Here is a 15,500-nt window from a genome sequence, read left to right as displayed (position 1 = left end):
CTCGTTTCCTCGCTACGGGGTAGATATGTATGCGCGCTCGCGTAATAGCCTCGTTCCTGCCGTGCTCGATGGTAGATACGTGCCGCGTCGCGCCAGCCGAACGCCAGCTCCGAGAGTTCAACCCCGCGCGATAAACGGTGCCGCGCTGTGCAGCGGCGTGTCGAGCCACGCCGCGCCTGCCGCGCCGCGCCGCGCCGCGCCGTACCGCGCCGCGGCCACGCCGAGCGCCATACCGCGCGCGCGGTGTACTCCACGACGGGGTGGTATATAGCCGTCGGCAAAAAGACCGACGAGACCGCGACGAGCGAGCGTGCGAGCAAGCGAGAGCCGGACCTTTTCCGTACGTACGCTCCACACCGATCGGAAATCGAAGTCCGGGATCGTGCCGGGATACCGACGAGATATTGAAGATCCAACGTCAATTAATATCCGCCGCGCGTAATTCGATGGTAATGGAACAGGCTAGGCTTTCGTTACCGGTGATGCGTGGGCTTTGTTTGGGATTTATTATTTATCGCGATAGTTCTTGCGGACATTTCGGGAGGATATTCGCCGGTCTGCCGCGCTGGTCCGCGATGCGATACGGAGGATGCTCACTCGAGGAAGGCACAGCTGCTCCACGCTCGTCAGACGCGTAACAATGTCGTGATTTCTCCGTCTTATCTCGAATCACGCGACGCTCTTCTTATATATTTTTACGCTATCGCGACGCGCTTCTAATGTAAACCCGGTGACGCGGGTTGTTTTTAGCGCTTCGCTTCGCTATGAAATTTCAGATTTTTATGCCGAAAAGATAAATATTGGACGTTTTTTTCGAATGTTCAGTGACTTCGGGCGCATAGGCAACCAATTTTAACGATTCAAAATCGAAAATATTTATTCCATCGCGCTGCTATAAAAATAACGAAGGGAAATGGTTGAAAGTTCGAAATTCATCAGATAGTCTGACTAATGGCTGTCATCCCCGTTCGAAAAACGCTCGCAGTTGAGCGCATAAATAGAACTGATTTCTCTCGAAAATAAAGATCGTTCCCGTTTTATCCCTTCGACGCACCCTGGAATTCGTCGCCACAGCTCTTCGCTCGTTCGCGGATACCAGCGTCGGTCAAGCGTCGAGCAGCAGCCAAGCGTCTTTTGGCACGACCTGTAAATGGTCTCAAGCGGTGCTCGCGCGCCCGCGGAGACCGTCGAAAGAAGAAGGAGGAAAGCGGACGATAGAGACAAAGACGGAGAAGGAACGAGCGAGCGAGCGAGCGAGAGAGAGAGGTTGGAACAGAGCGGGAGCCGCCGCTCGGTTATTTATCACGCGCCGCGCGGTTCGCCGATCGTATCCGCCCGTTTCCTCTCGCTCCTTCATTCTGCCGCCGCCTCCCTCTCTCTTTCTCCCTCTCTTTCTCTCTCAGCCGACCGATTCTCGCACCTCTTTTCCCTTCGTTGGCACACGGCGAGCCTTCATCCCACGGCGATCCGGCCGATCCGAGACCCGTTGCGACGACCAGGAGGGACTCGTCCCAGTGTCCCTCTTCTTCCCCTCTTGCACCCCATCCTCAATCGTCGGGTCGCGTCGCGTCGCGCCGCGTTCTCTCCTTTTTCCTTCACTTCGCATTCCCGTTGTCCCTCTCCCTCCCGCTCTCTCGCTCACTCTTTCTTTGTCGCCCGTTCTTCTTTCTCGTATAACTCCCCGGAGGGATCGAGTCCTCTCGCCTCTTGCGCCAAGCACGTATGTATACATAGCGGATACATGTGGGCATATATGTAGTCACGTGCGCACGGACGTGCGCGCGTCCTCGAGGATACGAGGCAGGCGAGAGCGGGAGGGTTAGAAACTCGTGCGGGAAGAGCGCGGCCATTCGAGTCTCACGCCGGATATTCGCGAGCATGACGACCGCCGGCGACGTACTTTTATGGTTTTTTTCTTTTTCATCTTGTTTCCTTCTGTTTTTATTCTGCTGGACCCTGCTCGCTGCTTCGCGCCGCGCTTTCCGGATGTCTTCGGACAATAAATTGCGCAATAAAAAAGCAGAGCCACTACGCACGAGTCGAATTATTAAATTAATCCAACTTTCAAAATTTATGCATCTCGAATGAATGTTTTGATCCATTCGCGTATTTAATGAAATTGAAATAATTTCTGAAGGTAATACAAAAATATGCACAATTTTGAAGAATAATTTTGAGAAAAAAAAAACCCGTACTTGTAGCTCAGTTTCTTACTTTTTCAAATTTCAGGATCACGAAAACACAAAAATGTCAGATTTTAGAGATGAATTTTCAAGAACAAGCGAATCGCATTTGCTGTTGAAGTGCTGCGTTCTTGATCCCAATATTTCCTGACGTTCGCCGGATCGTTACTAAGACAGAGCCGAGCTTCTACGGAAAATAATTATCGTGGAAAGGATGCCCCCGCGCTTTCAATCGCTTTCTCCCGCCTTTTTTCTTTTCCTTTCTTTTCGTTCGCCGGTCTGCTGGGAGGCCGAAAAAAAAGTCGATGCTCCCGCTCGCCGACGGAAAGATCCAGGAAAAAAAAGCAAGCCCCCCAGGCAGTCGGGGGTGGAATTCTCGCTCCTGTGCTTAATGCCGCACGGAGGCGTGATGGTTGGCGATTGGAATTAACGACTTGGCGACCGTATTGATTATTCGTCTCCCTCGGAGCCTCCTTATCTTATCCTTTCCCGCCTACTTTTTTGCCTAACCTTTCTCCCTACCCCTTTTCATCGAGTTTGATGATCCTTCGTTTGTTTCCACAAGACCAACAGCTTCTCTCTCCGGGCGAGGAAGCTGCGACCATACTCCTGTCTTAATCTTTCCGTTCGAATTTTCCTCGGTTGCATCCTCACCATCCCCGCTCCATCGTCTTCATCTTTATATTCCAGCTTAAAGGATTCGAGCATTCTTCCTTCGCCCACGCCGTCGAGCCCTTTCTTACGAGTCCATTCTTTCTTCTTCCGCTTTTATTTGTCGGTTCGTGAAGAGCGACTGATCTCCTGGTAGACGACTGGCTAGCGACCGAACATGTTATCGAAAGAAACTTTTTTAGCCTTAATATTTTTACACGCGTGACTCGAATCAAATGCATGCTTCATATCAAGTTTTTAAACATAATTATATATATATATATCTGATCTTGAGAAAATGTTGACATCTCACATTGATACCTTCAATTATTTTTTATCGTGGCATAAAACTTTTTTCACGCTCCGAAATACAATGTCGCAAAGATATTGTTATTATAATGATACATCACGAAGATTTATTCAACGAGGACGAGAGAACTCAAAAGTCTACGCTATAGTTATGCCAGCCAATAATTCCGATGGGACTCCATTCGCGCTCTATCGAAAGAGGACGACACGGAGAAATGGAGGCAAGATTATTCTTGGAAAAGGATCGGCGAAAGGAGGTAGGACGGACGAGCCGGGTCGCTCCTCCGGTCGTTATCAGAGAGGAGTCTTCTCATCGTTCTCCCCGGGCACTTAACCGGCTACCGCTTGCCGAAGGAAAAAAGGTCGGGGATAGAGAAAAATGGACGAGACGAGCGGAAGGTTCGGTCCGGTTGGACGGAGTCTGAGCTCCCGATATCCTGCGCGCGACTCGGCATTCGTCTTCGTCATTCTGGAAGGAAAGCTCGAGAGAGGGGATCTTACGATGCATTCACACGTGTGAGGCTATTTCTCAGTCCCGCTATTCTTTTACTTTACGCGCGAGAATTTAAGTAACGCGAATGATTTAAAAAAAAAAAAGCAAAAAATTGTCAATTAATTATCTCAAAGACATCATCTTCGAATTTTACGATACGAAGCAAGTCGATTCTATTAAAAAATAAGCAATCTTCTCACAAAAAACTAAAAAAAAAAAAAAATACCTAAACAATAAACAATAATCCAATAAAGTTGGATTGGGAAATAAAGCCGTTCCAAAGAGGATCGATATCGCTTGTTCTTCGCGATATCGATGCAGCTTCGTGTAGTCGCAAAATTCTTGACACGTTTACGTAATTCTGTGAGCACACAGACTCTTCCGCGAAAACGAAGGCGCGCTCATTCCCGGGAATTTCCGCCGTAGAATCTCACAAGCGCGCAAAGGTCGATCCGGAGGAGTCGTCGCCTCGCTGAGGGAGCAGAAACGAGCTGACGCCGTGTGCAGGCAAATCCCCCGCAGGATCCTTAATCAGGCTCGACGCCTCGCCGGCACGTAATACGGGATAGAAGCTTCAAAACCCGTTTCCTATCCTCTAACCATCCTCGCTCGAGCGAGCCTAACCTCGCCTGTCAGTCGCCTACGAACTCGGAATTCTTCGAATCACGAAATCGGTTCTCTCGCGGATTATTCGACTAAGTTACGGAATAGTGACATATTTGAGCAGAGTGAATGTACTATGCATAAGAATTATCTTTTTCTATCTTCAAATATATTTACAGACATACGACGGTTTATGTTTAATGAGTAAAAATTCGAGCGTCCGATCTCGCGTTTATCTGCTGCAAGTGGAACAATCTGTAACGTTTAAACGCAAGAATAAATTTGGTTTTACTATTTCATTCGATTTGACAGTTTAATTGATTTTGTTATTTAAAGAAGCTAATTTCAATTCTTGATACGAGAAGTCGCGTATTCTCGAAAATAAGACTCGCGTGTATAAAAGAAGCGAGTTCCATTCTCGGTCTTCGACTTTATCCCTTTAAAATTCATATTGTTCGACCGAGTCAGCGTCTCGTCGTGCACGACGCGTGGCATACTAATAGAGACATTTCTTTGCCGTATACCGACGGCCATTACGAGGCTCGCGATCCGCAGATTTCCCATCTCGTTTCCTCCGCGAAGACCGACACGAAGAACTTGCCGACGACGAGACGGTGGGTAGGGGGAGGGGGGGAGGGGGGTCACCCCTTGCCTGCCTGCAGGCTCCTTAATCAGGCGCGTCGCGTGGCTGGCACGCAACGCAGAATAAGTTCCAACCCCACATCCCGTCTCCTCGTCGACGACGACGATGACGGTAACCAGTAACCCCATGCTACTCACGCTTACATCCTCGCCGAAGCGGCCGTGCCTGTGCGCGTGGCGCGACAAGGTGGTAAAGTGCCTACCGTACGGGTTGGCGACTGGAGGGTTGAAAGTCCAGAGGTGGGTAAAGTTATGGATCGGAGACTTTGCTTAAGCCGATGCCACCGTCGACCCTTATCCGGCTCGTAGCGTGTCCATGCCGGCCGTACATTTTTCAACCTCCGACCGCGCGACGAGAATTTCGAAACCGACCTAGAATGAGGAAAAGAAACTTTGAGAACTGGAAAGGCATTTTTAATAGAATAATTGTTCGGTTTAGCAATATGCGTGTTCGTACTTTTGTTAATCGTCTTTAGATCTGTGTGAAATTTGCGTTAATCGTAAAATTATTAAATGCATATTTCTAGAAGAATATTTTTAAAACTGTATTGCATAGATTGTACAATTGTAATGTGATTATATTAGTACAGATTTTTTAAAAGCATCTTTTGCAAGCAATGTAGTTTGATAGAAAAAATTACGCGTGATAGTAAAATTTATTAGTTTATAAAATTAAAGCATTAATTCTCATATTATATGTGTCAAACTGAAGATAAGTATTATTGCATAGAATATTTTTTACATATCATTGCACAAAATCAATTTATTTCATTGCATTCAATATTGCAAAAAATACACGCTCTAATTAAAATTCTTAAATGCAGCTGAATACGAAATTAGAATAAAAACTAGAACACTTGTTTTGTCATAGACAATAAAATTAACAACTATGTGCTCCAAATAATACTTTCTATGAGAATAATTCTCAAATACTCATATAATTTTTAATATGTTTCAAGGATTGGACTCGAGAGTTCAAATTTACGAAATTTGGTCCAATAATTATGGAATTATGGAAAAAATGTCTGGTTTTATCGGACGATGTTATGTCTACCCATAACAAGCAACTACTACTTATGCGCCCGGCCAAAGAAACTATCATCACTTATTCTGAAGCTCCGCTTTCGATTTAAATTCGGCGAAATAGAAAAGCGGGTTTAATTTTTCGTCGCTGGTCGCGACTGGTTGCATCTGCAGCGTGCAATCTAGCCGTGAGGGAGTCGCCTTGGCGAACGAGCCGCTTCGAGCCTGCAGGAGCAACACCACGTCGAAGCCACGGCGGTAACTCCTGATTATCCCTCGGTCTCGGATTTCGACCGGGACTTCCTGGGCTTATCGAGCCGTAGCCAATGGTCGTCGATGCTGCATCGCACGGTACCATCGATCCAGGTTCGAAAGCAGATATCAGACCGGCGTATCGGCCGCCTCTCCCTTCACCTCTACATTCCCCCCCTTCTCCCACGGTCTCTCTTCCGTCTGCGTCGCTCTCTGGCCCCCCTGCCACTCGAGGATTACGGCGTTAGGACCGGCCTTTCGAGTCCTCGAGTATTATCGAGCTCGACACGAAGCCGCACCGAGGCATCCGCCACTCTCTTCTCATCCACCTTCACCTCTTCTCACCTCCCTCGCCACTGTCGCTTCTCCTGTGCACCTACGTCTACTTCATGTTAGCTGCCTTCCCGCTCGCCCTCGGCATGAACTCTCGCGGCCCTCGTATCGAGACTCCTTCAAAACCACACGCACGCCAAACTACCGCATTCTCTAGCTCTCTGTACTCTCTTTCTCCCTCCGCCTCCTCGCCCCCTTCTCTTTTTTCGCTATCCGTCCTTCTAAAATTTCTATGCTCGATTTTTCTAAGCGTCGTCTAATGCTAATTTATTTATCGCAATCCTTTTCACCTCAGAATATCGCTATCAACTTGAACAATTAAGTTTAACTATAAAGTTTAAACAATTTCTTTAACGCTTGTTTTGGTTTTCATGGCAAAAAAAAATACGAATTTCGTGTTCAGTTTACTTCACTAAAGACTTTTTAATGTTCAATGTCAGTTGACTATAATGCTTAACATTTCGACGTGCGTAATTGCTTCAATCAAATAATTGCAATTATTTTTATTCGAGCACCAATTTTAGCATTTGAAGCTCATTCGGCGGATTATTAACATAAATAATAATGCTTAACGAGTTTAGATTAAAACAGAAATAAATGGAAATAAATCCACCGCATCCTGCCTTCTTCTCTTTCTTATTTCTTTTCGCTCTTTTCTCTCTTTTCGTCTCTCTCCTTCTCTCTCCTCGCTTGTCACAGCATCACGTCATACTGCAGTCCCGCTGCCTGCCACCTCCATCAAGCTGCCGGCGCCTCCAGCAGCGGCAGACAGCCGCTGCTACGCGTGCACGTGAGCGTATCGACGCTCGCGCACGTGCACACACACCAGCGCGGCACATCTCGCGTCAGGTCGGCATACAGATGGATACGGATGTCACGCCGGTAGCGCGGTTCTCCACTCTCCGTCCTCCCCGTCCCTCTTGCTCCCGCTCCTGGCACGCACTCCGCTTGATTCACTCTTTTTCTCCTTCCCTCTCGTGCCAGCTCACCGTCCCCTTTCAGGGATGTCGGCGATGAGATGGTGAGAGAGTGAGTGAGTGTGTGTGTGCGAGAGAGAGAGAGAGAGAAAGAGAGAGAGCAAGCAACCGCATGAACTGAGGCACCGCATCCCTCAGAACCGCTCTATATACCAGATGTCCTAAGTATTATGAATTTTCTCTTGATTACACTTTTTCGCAGTACAATTTTGTCTAAGCAAAAATTAATTAAACCTGTTCTTCTCGTATAAATTCTTCCTTAGAAAATACTCCAAATCGCGAGGAATTTTCCATTATTATACAAATAGCATACTGTTAATGTTTAAAAGAAAAACAGAATACCGTCTAAATTAATTGAGACAATAAAAGAACTGTCATTAAATATTGGCAATTAAAAGTCTCGAATTCTGCTCAAAAAGTAGAATATGTCTGAATTTCAACAATTTCTCTCGAAAATTTATCTACACCTAGTCTTAACTTTTGCCCGCCGATGAATCGCCAATCATCGATGTCTCCACATTGAAATAAACACTACTTTTTCTCCGACGTGTGTAATTAAGAGAAAGTTCGTAATTCCTAAGACACCCCGTATATAGCTGCTCCACGGCCCCAACCCCATTCTACGTTGAGCGGCACTCGCGCGCTCGCTCGTCGTCTCTTTCGCCGGCTCTTCCTTACGCGCCGCTGTTGGCGAAACGATATATCGGGTAACTCGGTTAGAAAAGAATATTGAGTCTATGCTACGCGTTAGCCGTATCCACTTGAATATGGAAGACAGAGAAAGAAGCGGATTAGGAATTTAAATTTGTATATTAGATATAAGTGAAAAATTCAGAATTCTCTTCGTCCTTCGAACAAAGTCCTCTCGCAAATTCTTCGGTTTCTGCAAAACGAATCATCCTCCAATTTCGTTGCGTTATCTTTTTAAACAAAGTGAGTTTCGGAATTGCTCTTTTCGTGGTTCCTTATATCTCAATGTCGTCTGACATTTTAATATTGATATTGGTATTACGTGTTTCACGATTCACCCGTTATGTATTGCATTGGGGGTCCAGCGACCGCCTAACTGCGCGCCTCCGAGTTCGAGTCCGGAACGGCTCGAGTCTGGAAAGGAGAATGAGGGTTGGGAACGGTTCGAACGTTTCGGAATCTCCGTTACCGCTTTCTCGTATAAGGGTGACTACTCTCCGATATCCCGGCAGCCGACGAGCTTCGTGGGATCGCAACCGAGAAACCGTTTCCCCGGGAAAAACGTGCAGCGCGTAACCATGGGCGTCGCAATAGTGATGCAAGAACGTACACTCGCAGCTGAGAGGAGGAGAATTTCAACGGATTTTTTTTTTTTTTTTTTTTTTAGAAATAAACAAAAGGAAAATTTTAAAGCCATGTCGAGAGTGCGGTGGTGGGAAGTCTCGGAATTGCAAAACATACAATTCATCCGGAACATTATATACAATCTACCGCTGTCGAATAATTCTTTGATAAAAAGAACGGACATGTACGTAAAAATAACACGTAAGTATAAACATGATTCAAATGTCAAATAGATTGTCCTAAGCGTTGTTTATATATATACATATATATATATACCTTGTGTTATATCAGTAGCCAGAAATAATTCTGTTTTATTTTGGTTTGATTGCGGCCTGCTGTGTGTAGTGGTAAACAGACACACAAATTACGTTTCGCGCTATTATTTCCGGATGCATTCGTAATGCCGTTCCTATTTCTCGACTCTTCGGTCGCAGGTACGAATTCAAAAAAAAAAAAAAAAAAAAAAAAGCGAGACGCGTCGTGACGGCTGCTGCAAGGGTGAGTGAACCCGCGCGCGACGTTATCGCGTCCGTCGTGCAGCCGGCGCTAATTCGACGTCGAACGGACGCGTCGCGTCGCGTCGCGCCGTGCTCTCGGGCCCGAGGCCGACGTCGCGTCGCTCGTGACACGCAAATCCAAAAACCGCGCGCGCGAATGTCGGGAACGTGTGTACACAAGGGGTGCGCTGTCTCCGATCGTCCTTTCTACGTTCGCTTTCTTTTCCGGTGGGACACCCCGTATACAGACGCGTGTCGCGTGCAGGTGCAACATACAGGCGTGCTTGCGTCCACTCGACGAGACGTGCAGATGGATACAAATGTGACATCGTTGTTCTCCCGCGCAGCTCGTTTCACCTATTCCTCTTCGGATTCACCCCGCTACATGGCTGTCTCTGTTTCATTCTATTTCTGTCTCTTTCTGTCTTATTCATTCGTTGATAGTAAATGAGCATGCATGCTGTGAGCGACGGAAAATATAATACATTCCGTAGAATACGCCAATCATGATGTATATTATTCTCAATCTTATTGTAATACTGTCACAAGACAACTGTCTTGATAAATAAATAAAAAAAAATTACGACTGGACTTATTTGTAGATCCTCTTTTTGCGTTAATAAACTTTCCGTCAATCGTCGGAGGCGGCGGAATGAATGATTGAGGTCAAAATCTTTGTCGACGGCTTCGGCGCGGTGAGCGTGCTCTCTCTTGCTATATGAAGGCATAAACGAGCGCTCGCGCGCGCGCGACCGGCCGTAAATCGCCAGTTAATGCGCGGGCTCGATTTACGCTTGTAATGGACGCCGCCTCGTTAAAGTCGTTCCACCGGACGGCTCTCCGATGGGTGCTATATCGCGGCGAGAGAGACGCGAGGCGTGGCGGAGATGGTCGGAGCGATACGACGCGCGAAATGAGTGCCAACAATACGAAGTACGCTTCCGCCACGAGAGGCATAAGAGACCGGTCGCGAATTTTTGCACCGTCAGTCCCGCGTGCGAAACGATTAAACCGCATCGCGATGGACAGCCATTCATAATTCATGATAAAAGGTCAAACAGTCCCGCATCACGGCTGTAATTTATCTTGATCGGCGATGATGATTGCGCGCTACAGCGGAAAGGTGCGAATGCATGTGTGCTTCGCTATTGATGAGTTACATATGTAAGGTGTTTAATTACGCGCGCGCTTTATAATTAGCCGCGCGGCTTTCGTGACTTTATAATTTTTTATCGTCTTGGCGATTAAACTGCGGAATATATCTCACATTATCATAAATGTGTTAAAGCGTTGAAAAAGGTGCTCGAAAATTTAAGGTGACCGAGCAGTTTAAAACTGCTTTCGAGCTGAAAGTGTGTTCGCACTGAACTGTATGGATTAACTTAAGATCCGAAAATTAATCTGTGCAAAATATAGACAAAAATAAAAAACCGTTTATTTTCAGTTTATAATGCAATTTCCTTTAATGTCTAGACTGTTCAAATTTCAGACATTACAAATTAATATTATAGATCAGTCAAAATGCCCAAGTTTAAAGATTTTTTTTTGCTTTATACTGTTCGAATTTTTCTCCGAGTTAAAAATACCTTAAACGCCAGGTATTTTATGCTTTACAAGTCTTTCCGGTCGAGTAACAAGTGAATGGAATTGGAAAGTAAATTAAAATGTAAAATTGAAGAAAGTATAATGATTAGATATCAAAAACTATTTCCTATCGGCCACAAGAATCAGTGTAACAAATCGAAGCGTGAACGGAGGCAAATTCGCGGACAAGTTTTTTTTAATGCAGACTTCGATTCGCCCGTCGATTCCATTTGTTCGCCGGTTCCATTCACCCGTCCGGCTGTACGTCACGTACTACTTTTGGTGATTATAACGCCGGTATTTGTGGACTATACCGCGCACCAATGACCAATCGGCTACCAGTTACACGTTACATGGCGCGTGTCCGCGACGTTCACGAACGCGCCGAAATGCATGTCGCGCATAAAAATCTGCATTGCGGTCGTTACATGGCCTGGCTCTCACGGCTCTGCACGGGAAATCGTTCGCGCGTGTCGCCGCATTTATTGCGAGATCCGTAATGTCACATTCCGCGGCCACCGATCCGTTACCATCGACGCGCCGACGACGCGTCGCGACGCGTCGGAAAACGCGAGTGTGATTGATCGATCGCGGGAAGCGCGCGCAAATGTTGCTAGGAAAAAAAAAAAAGTATAAAATATAAAAGTGATGTAAAATAAGAAGAGAAAGATGAGCGCCACTAATAAATCGACGTGATCGATCACGTGATTAATTACGGGAGTAGGGATAACGGCTGTTTCCGCGTTTCGCGAAAATAGACGCAATTATGATCGTCGGCGATAGTGATTTGCACCGAATGTCTTGGAAAAGTTATATCGTGTCCCAGATTCTTTGCATTTATAAACTCTTTGACTCATTCAAGTAGATTGCGTTTTACGAAACTGACATGACGCCACGTTTATTCACACAACTCTTTAATTCTTCAAATATCTTGTGTGTATCATCTAACTCTTAAATATTAAAACAATATATATATATATATATATATATATATATGCTCATTTAAAATTAAATGTTAACATGTTCCTTTTCGCGTTCACCAAAATTGCTCGAAAATCAGCCAGCAGTTGTGACCTAATTAGGTAAAACATATCGTTAATATTTGTGCTCCTGTAACTCATCTTGTTATTTAATACACAATTTTTTAATAGTACGCAAATATTAGACATAATTAGAATAGTTATACAGCTTTGCGAGATGCTATTAGCTTGCGCGCGAATTATATAAAACGATACATAGAATGATATGCGGAACATGTCGGCGATAATGATGGAGCCATTTCAACATTACGCATTCTACCGCCCTTCGCAACAGAATATAAAATTACGATGAACATATATATACAGACACACGCGCGGACACGCGTGTGCGTACGTAATGTCACATCGATGATATACATTGACGATCATACGCACAATCGCCATTATGTTCACGTCTTTGATACAAAATTCCGCATACTCGCGCACTTCCAAAACGCGTTTATTAAATTAGGCATACTATAACATAAGCGGAATATTTCGGAAATCATGAAACATCCTTTAATGAGGATTTTAACTAAAAGTGGGCGGAACCTTTGAGAATTTATCAGGCCATTAGGCAGAATCACTATGCGATATTTACCTCTATGCACGCATATACGTGGATCAATCTATCATAGAGCGTTTATGCATTTTCGTAGGCAAACTAGAAATAAAAGGTTGACACTTTTTTTGCAGATTTTATGTTCAATAAACGACAGCACTTTGCAACGACTTTGCAACGACTAAAAAGAGATTTTTTTCAAAGGATTGAAGAAGCTTGCTAAAACCGAGTCACGCTGACGATGCCCATCGTGGCATCATCCCCTCGACTCCGTCGCGACCCTTCTCAGCTTTTATTTATGGAGTGGCGTCGCAGCGTCCGCGGACAATATTAATTCGAGCTCCTAAACGAGCAGAGAAACACAAGCCGCACATGACGACACGTGCCGCGTCGGACAGAGAGACGAAAGAAAGGGCACGCATCGCGCGTGTCGTGCTCAACAATGCCGAATTAAAACTGGCCGCAATCATTCTGCGACCGTAGAATCTAGTTAGGTGGTATTTAATAGATTATAATGAATACTTAATGATTTTCAAAAAAATTGCAGCCGTCAAAATTAAAGATCGCAGCTATAAATGCACAATTATTATTTTTCAAATTCTTATTTTATGAAAAATATTTGCTGTATTTTGAGAAAGAATAAATAATCGATACGTATTACATTTTAATAAAACGATAAAAATATCTTTTAATAATAATAAATATTAATCTGTGTGACTAAACAAATACAACTCATGGAAAAATATATTTCAAATGAAACTTTTGAAGTGAAAAGAAGTCTTCGAAATACACACACACACACACACACACACACACACACACACACACACACACACACACACACACACACACACACACACACACACACACACATTGATTATGTGGAGTTAAATAAATTAACAAGCAATATTGCAAAAAGGGAAGGACAAAAGCTGCTGTCGCCCAGCTTACACGCCTCATTGAGATTCATTGCGGTAGATTCAAGCGAAGTCTCCTTTCGATCGACCGATAGGAGAGAGACTCGAGGATAAAGAGGGAGGGGAGGGGGAAGGCAAGTAACTATGTAAACTCTCCGAGTGAGGCTCGTAGACGTACGCACGTGCGTCACGATCGGATTAGGGGACCGGCGACCTCGTACACGCGCGCGTAAGCGGCAGGTGCCGAACAAACAAACGTCCCTCTCGTCCTTCTCTCCCCCGAGAGATCCAGCGAGCGCATCGTCACCACAGAGGACGATCCTAATGCCTCTAATCGAGTACCGCGACGAGGGGGCGGAGAGGAAAGGGGGAGGGGGTGACAACAGCGAAACTTTCGCTAACGATGATTCATCTCTCTCGACGGCGTGTGGCGTCGCGACGCCGTAGTCGTCACGAGACAGTTTAATCCTCCGTGAAATTTCGCCAAGCGTAGAATAATTCCTAAGAAAATTTAATTTTATAAGATAAATTTTTTTGGAAATGTTAACTTCTCTTGTTCTGAGAAAGTCATGTTTCTGAATATCAATAATTATTACGTTACTCGGAAGCGACTTTTAAGATTGTTACTCGGAAATATGATTTATATTTTCTTTTTTTTTTCCTATATCTTATTATAGAAACGTTTGGCGAATTTTTTGTGCAATTAACACAGTTTTAATAAAAGATTTAATCCCAATTCTTAGCTGCTCTATATATTCTCAAATTCGCATAATTGTCTCGGAGGGAACATACGATATACACGATGGACACCCGGTAGAATCTTCAGACGATCGAGGATCGCAGAACGAATGCGGGAGACGCGAAACAAGGCGGCAATGACGATCCGGCAAGAGGGAACGGTGAAAGAGAGCGGAAAGGAGAAAGAAAGAGCGAGAGAGAGAGAGAGGAATGAAGGCGGAGAGAATGCCGACGGCATTGGACGTCGCGTCGTTAACGGTAACGACGGCCACCGATTGTCCCAACGACGTCGGCCCCCGCCTTCTCTCCCGATCCAACGACGCCCGACGTCGAGTCTCGCCTTATTGCCGCGATAAATATAAAGCCTACTTCGCGAGATCGGTCTGTTCACCCTTCGATCACCTCCCATCGTCACCTTATGTTGTTTATTCGGCCAGTCTTTGATTTTTCGCAAGAAATTAATCAATCGAAATACATATAAACAGATATCTTATATACAGAGATGGATATCTTATTGCTCTCTGTATTGAGAGATAGAATATATATCTAACATTTATTTATTGATATAAAAAAAGCGCCATGAGATGATTTTCTGTCTAGTTTTCTGAAAAAATACAATGTTCTATTTCTTTTCAACTAATACGATAAAAAAGTAAAATTGTAATTCTTGTAATTTCTTAAAAAATATATTCGACATTTGATATCCGCGCCAAGTGTCTCCTTTCTGCTCTGTCTTTTCTCTTTCTCTTGCAAGTGGAATAAGCTTACAATTATATTGCAAATGATTGCGAAATTGCGATCCTCGCAAAGCGAGGCTAACGTGTCGAACTAACAAAATATAAAATCGCAATAACGCAGACTCGTAAGTTTGTTAAGATCGTTGTTTAGTTATGAAGCCGATATTACGGCTGCGGGACAAGGAATTGACATTAGAGATATTAGAGTCCCGACGTTTTCGCTCCGCCGCCGCCGCGTTGTTATCTTCGTCCGGTCGTTTAATTCCCGCCGGACTAAATATCGGAGTGACGTCGATGATCGCGCCGACAGACCGCGTCATTAAGCTTATCGCTGGCTGTGTACGAGCGGGTGTCTGTCACCGAGCGCATCGCATCGACCGACCGTCTACTTAAAATAGAATCTTAGACACGTGTGAACATTGAACTCTGAAACGTTGCTTAACGCCTGTCTGGCATTAATCTCTTCTTCGCGCGCGTATCAGGTGTTTATGATAATCACTAGCTACTTGATCTGAAACGAGATTCACCGTATCTCGGAAAATATATCTTTGTTGCAGCATTGTCTGATATTGCATTCAATATGTACAGTTGAAAGAAGGTCTTAAGGTTTATGGGAGTTTGATATAAGTTTTTATATAAACGTGAATAAATTTTTTTTCTTTTGAG

The 15,500-nt window shown here is 44.8% G+C and overlaps 1 protein-coding gene across 7 annotated transcripts in view; it reads right to left on the bottom strand.

The window, feature by feature from the left end:
• The window catches only part of Sidpn (similar to Deadpan), a 137,798-nt gene that overhangs the window by 76,259 nt on the left and 46,039 nt on the right, over positions 1–15,500 (bottom strand). For 2 of the 7 annotated variants that reach the window (XM_012371773.2, XM_012371792.2), the window contains exon 4: positions 5,020–5,253. The exons of 1 other annotated variant lie outside the window; for it this stretch is intronic. The gene's annotated coding sequence lies outside the window, so the exon portion shown is untranslated. Of the gene's footprint in view, positions 1–5,019; positions 5,254–12,481; positions 12,629–15,500 lie in introns of those variants that run through there. 4 more of the 7 variants (XM_012371784.2, XM_067361290.1, XM_067361289.1 and 1 more) reach the window with 3 other exon arrangements.

This window comes from Linepithema humile, chromosome 1 (assembly GCF_040581485.1).
Source record: "Linepithema humile isolate Giens D197 chromosome 1, Lhum_UNIL_v1.0, whole genome shotgun sequence".
Lineage (NCBI taxonomy): Eukaryota > Metazoa > Arthropoda > Insecta > Hymenoptera > Formicidae > Linepithema > Linepithema humile.
This window is presented reverse-complemented; position numbering and strand designations above follow the sequence as displayed.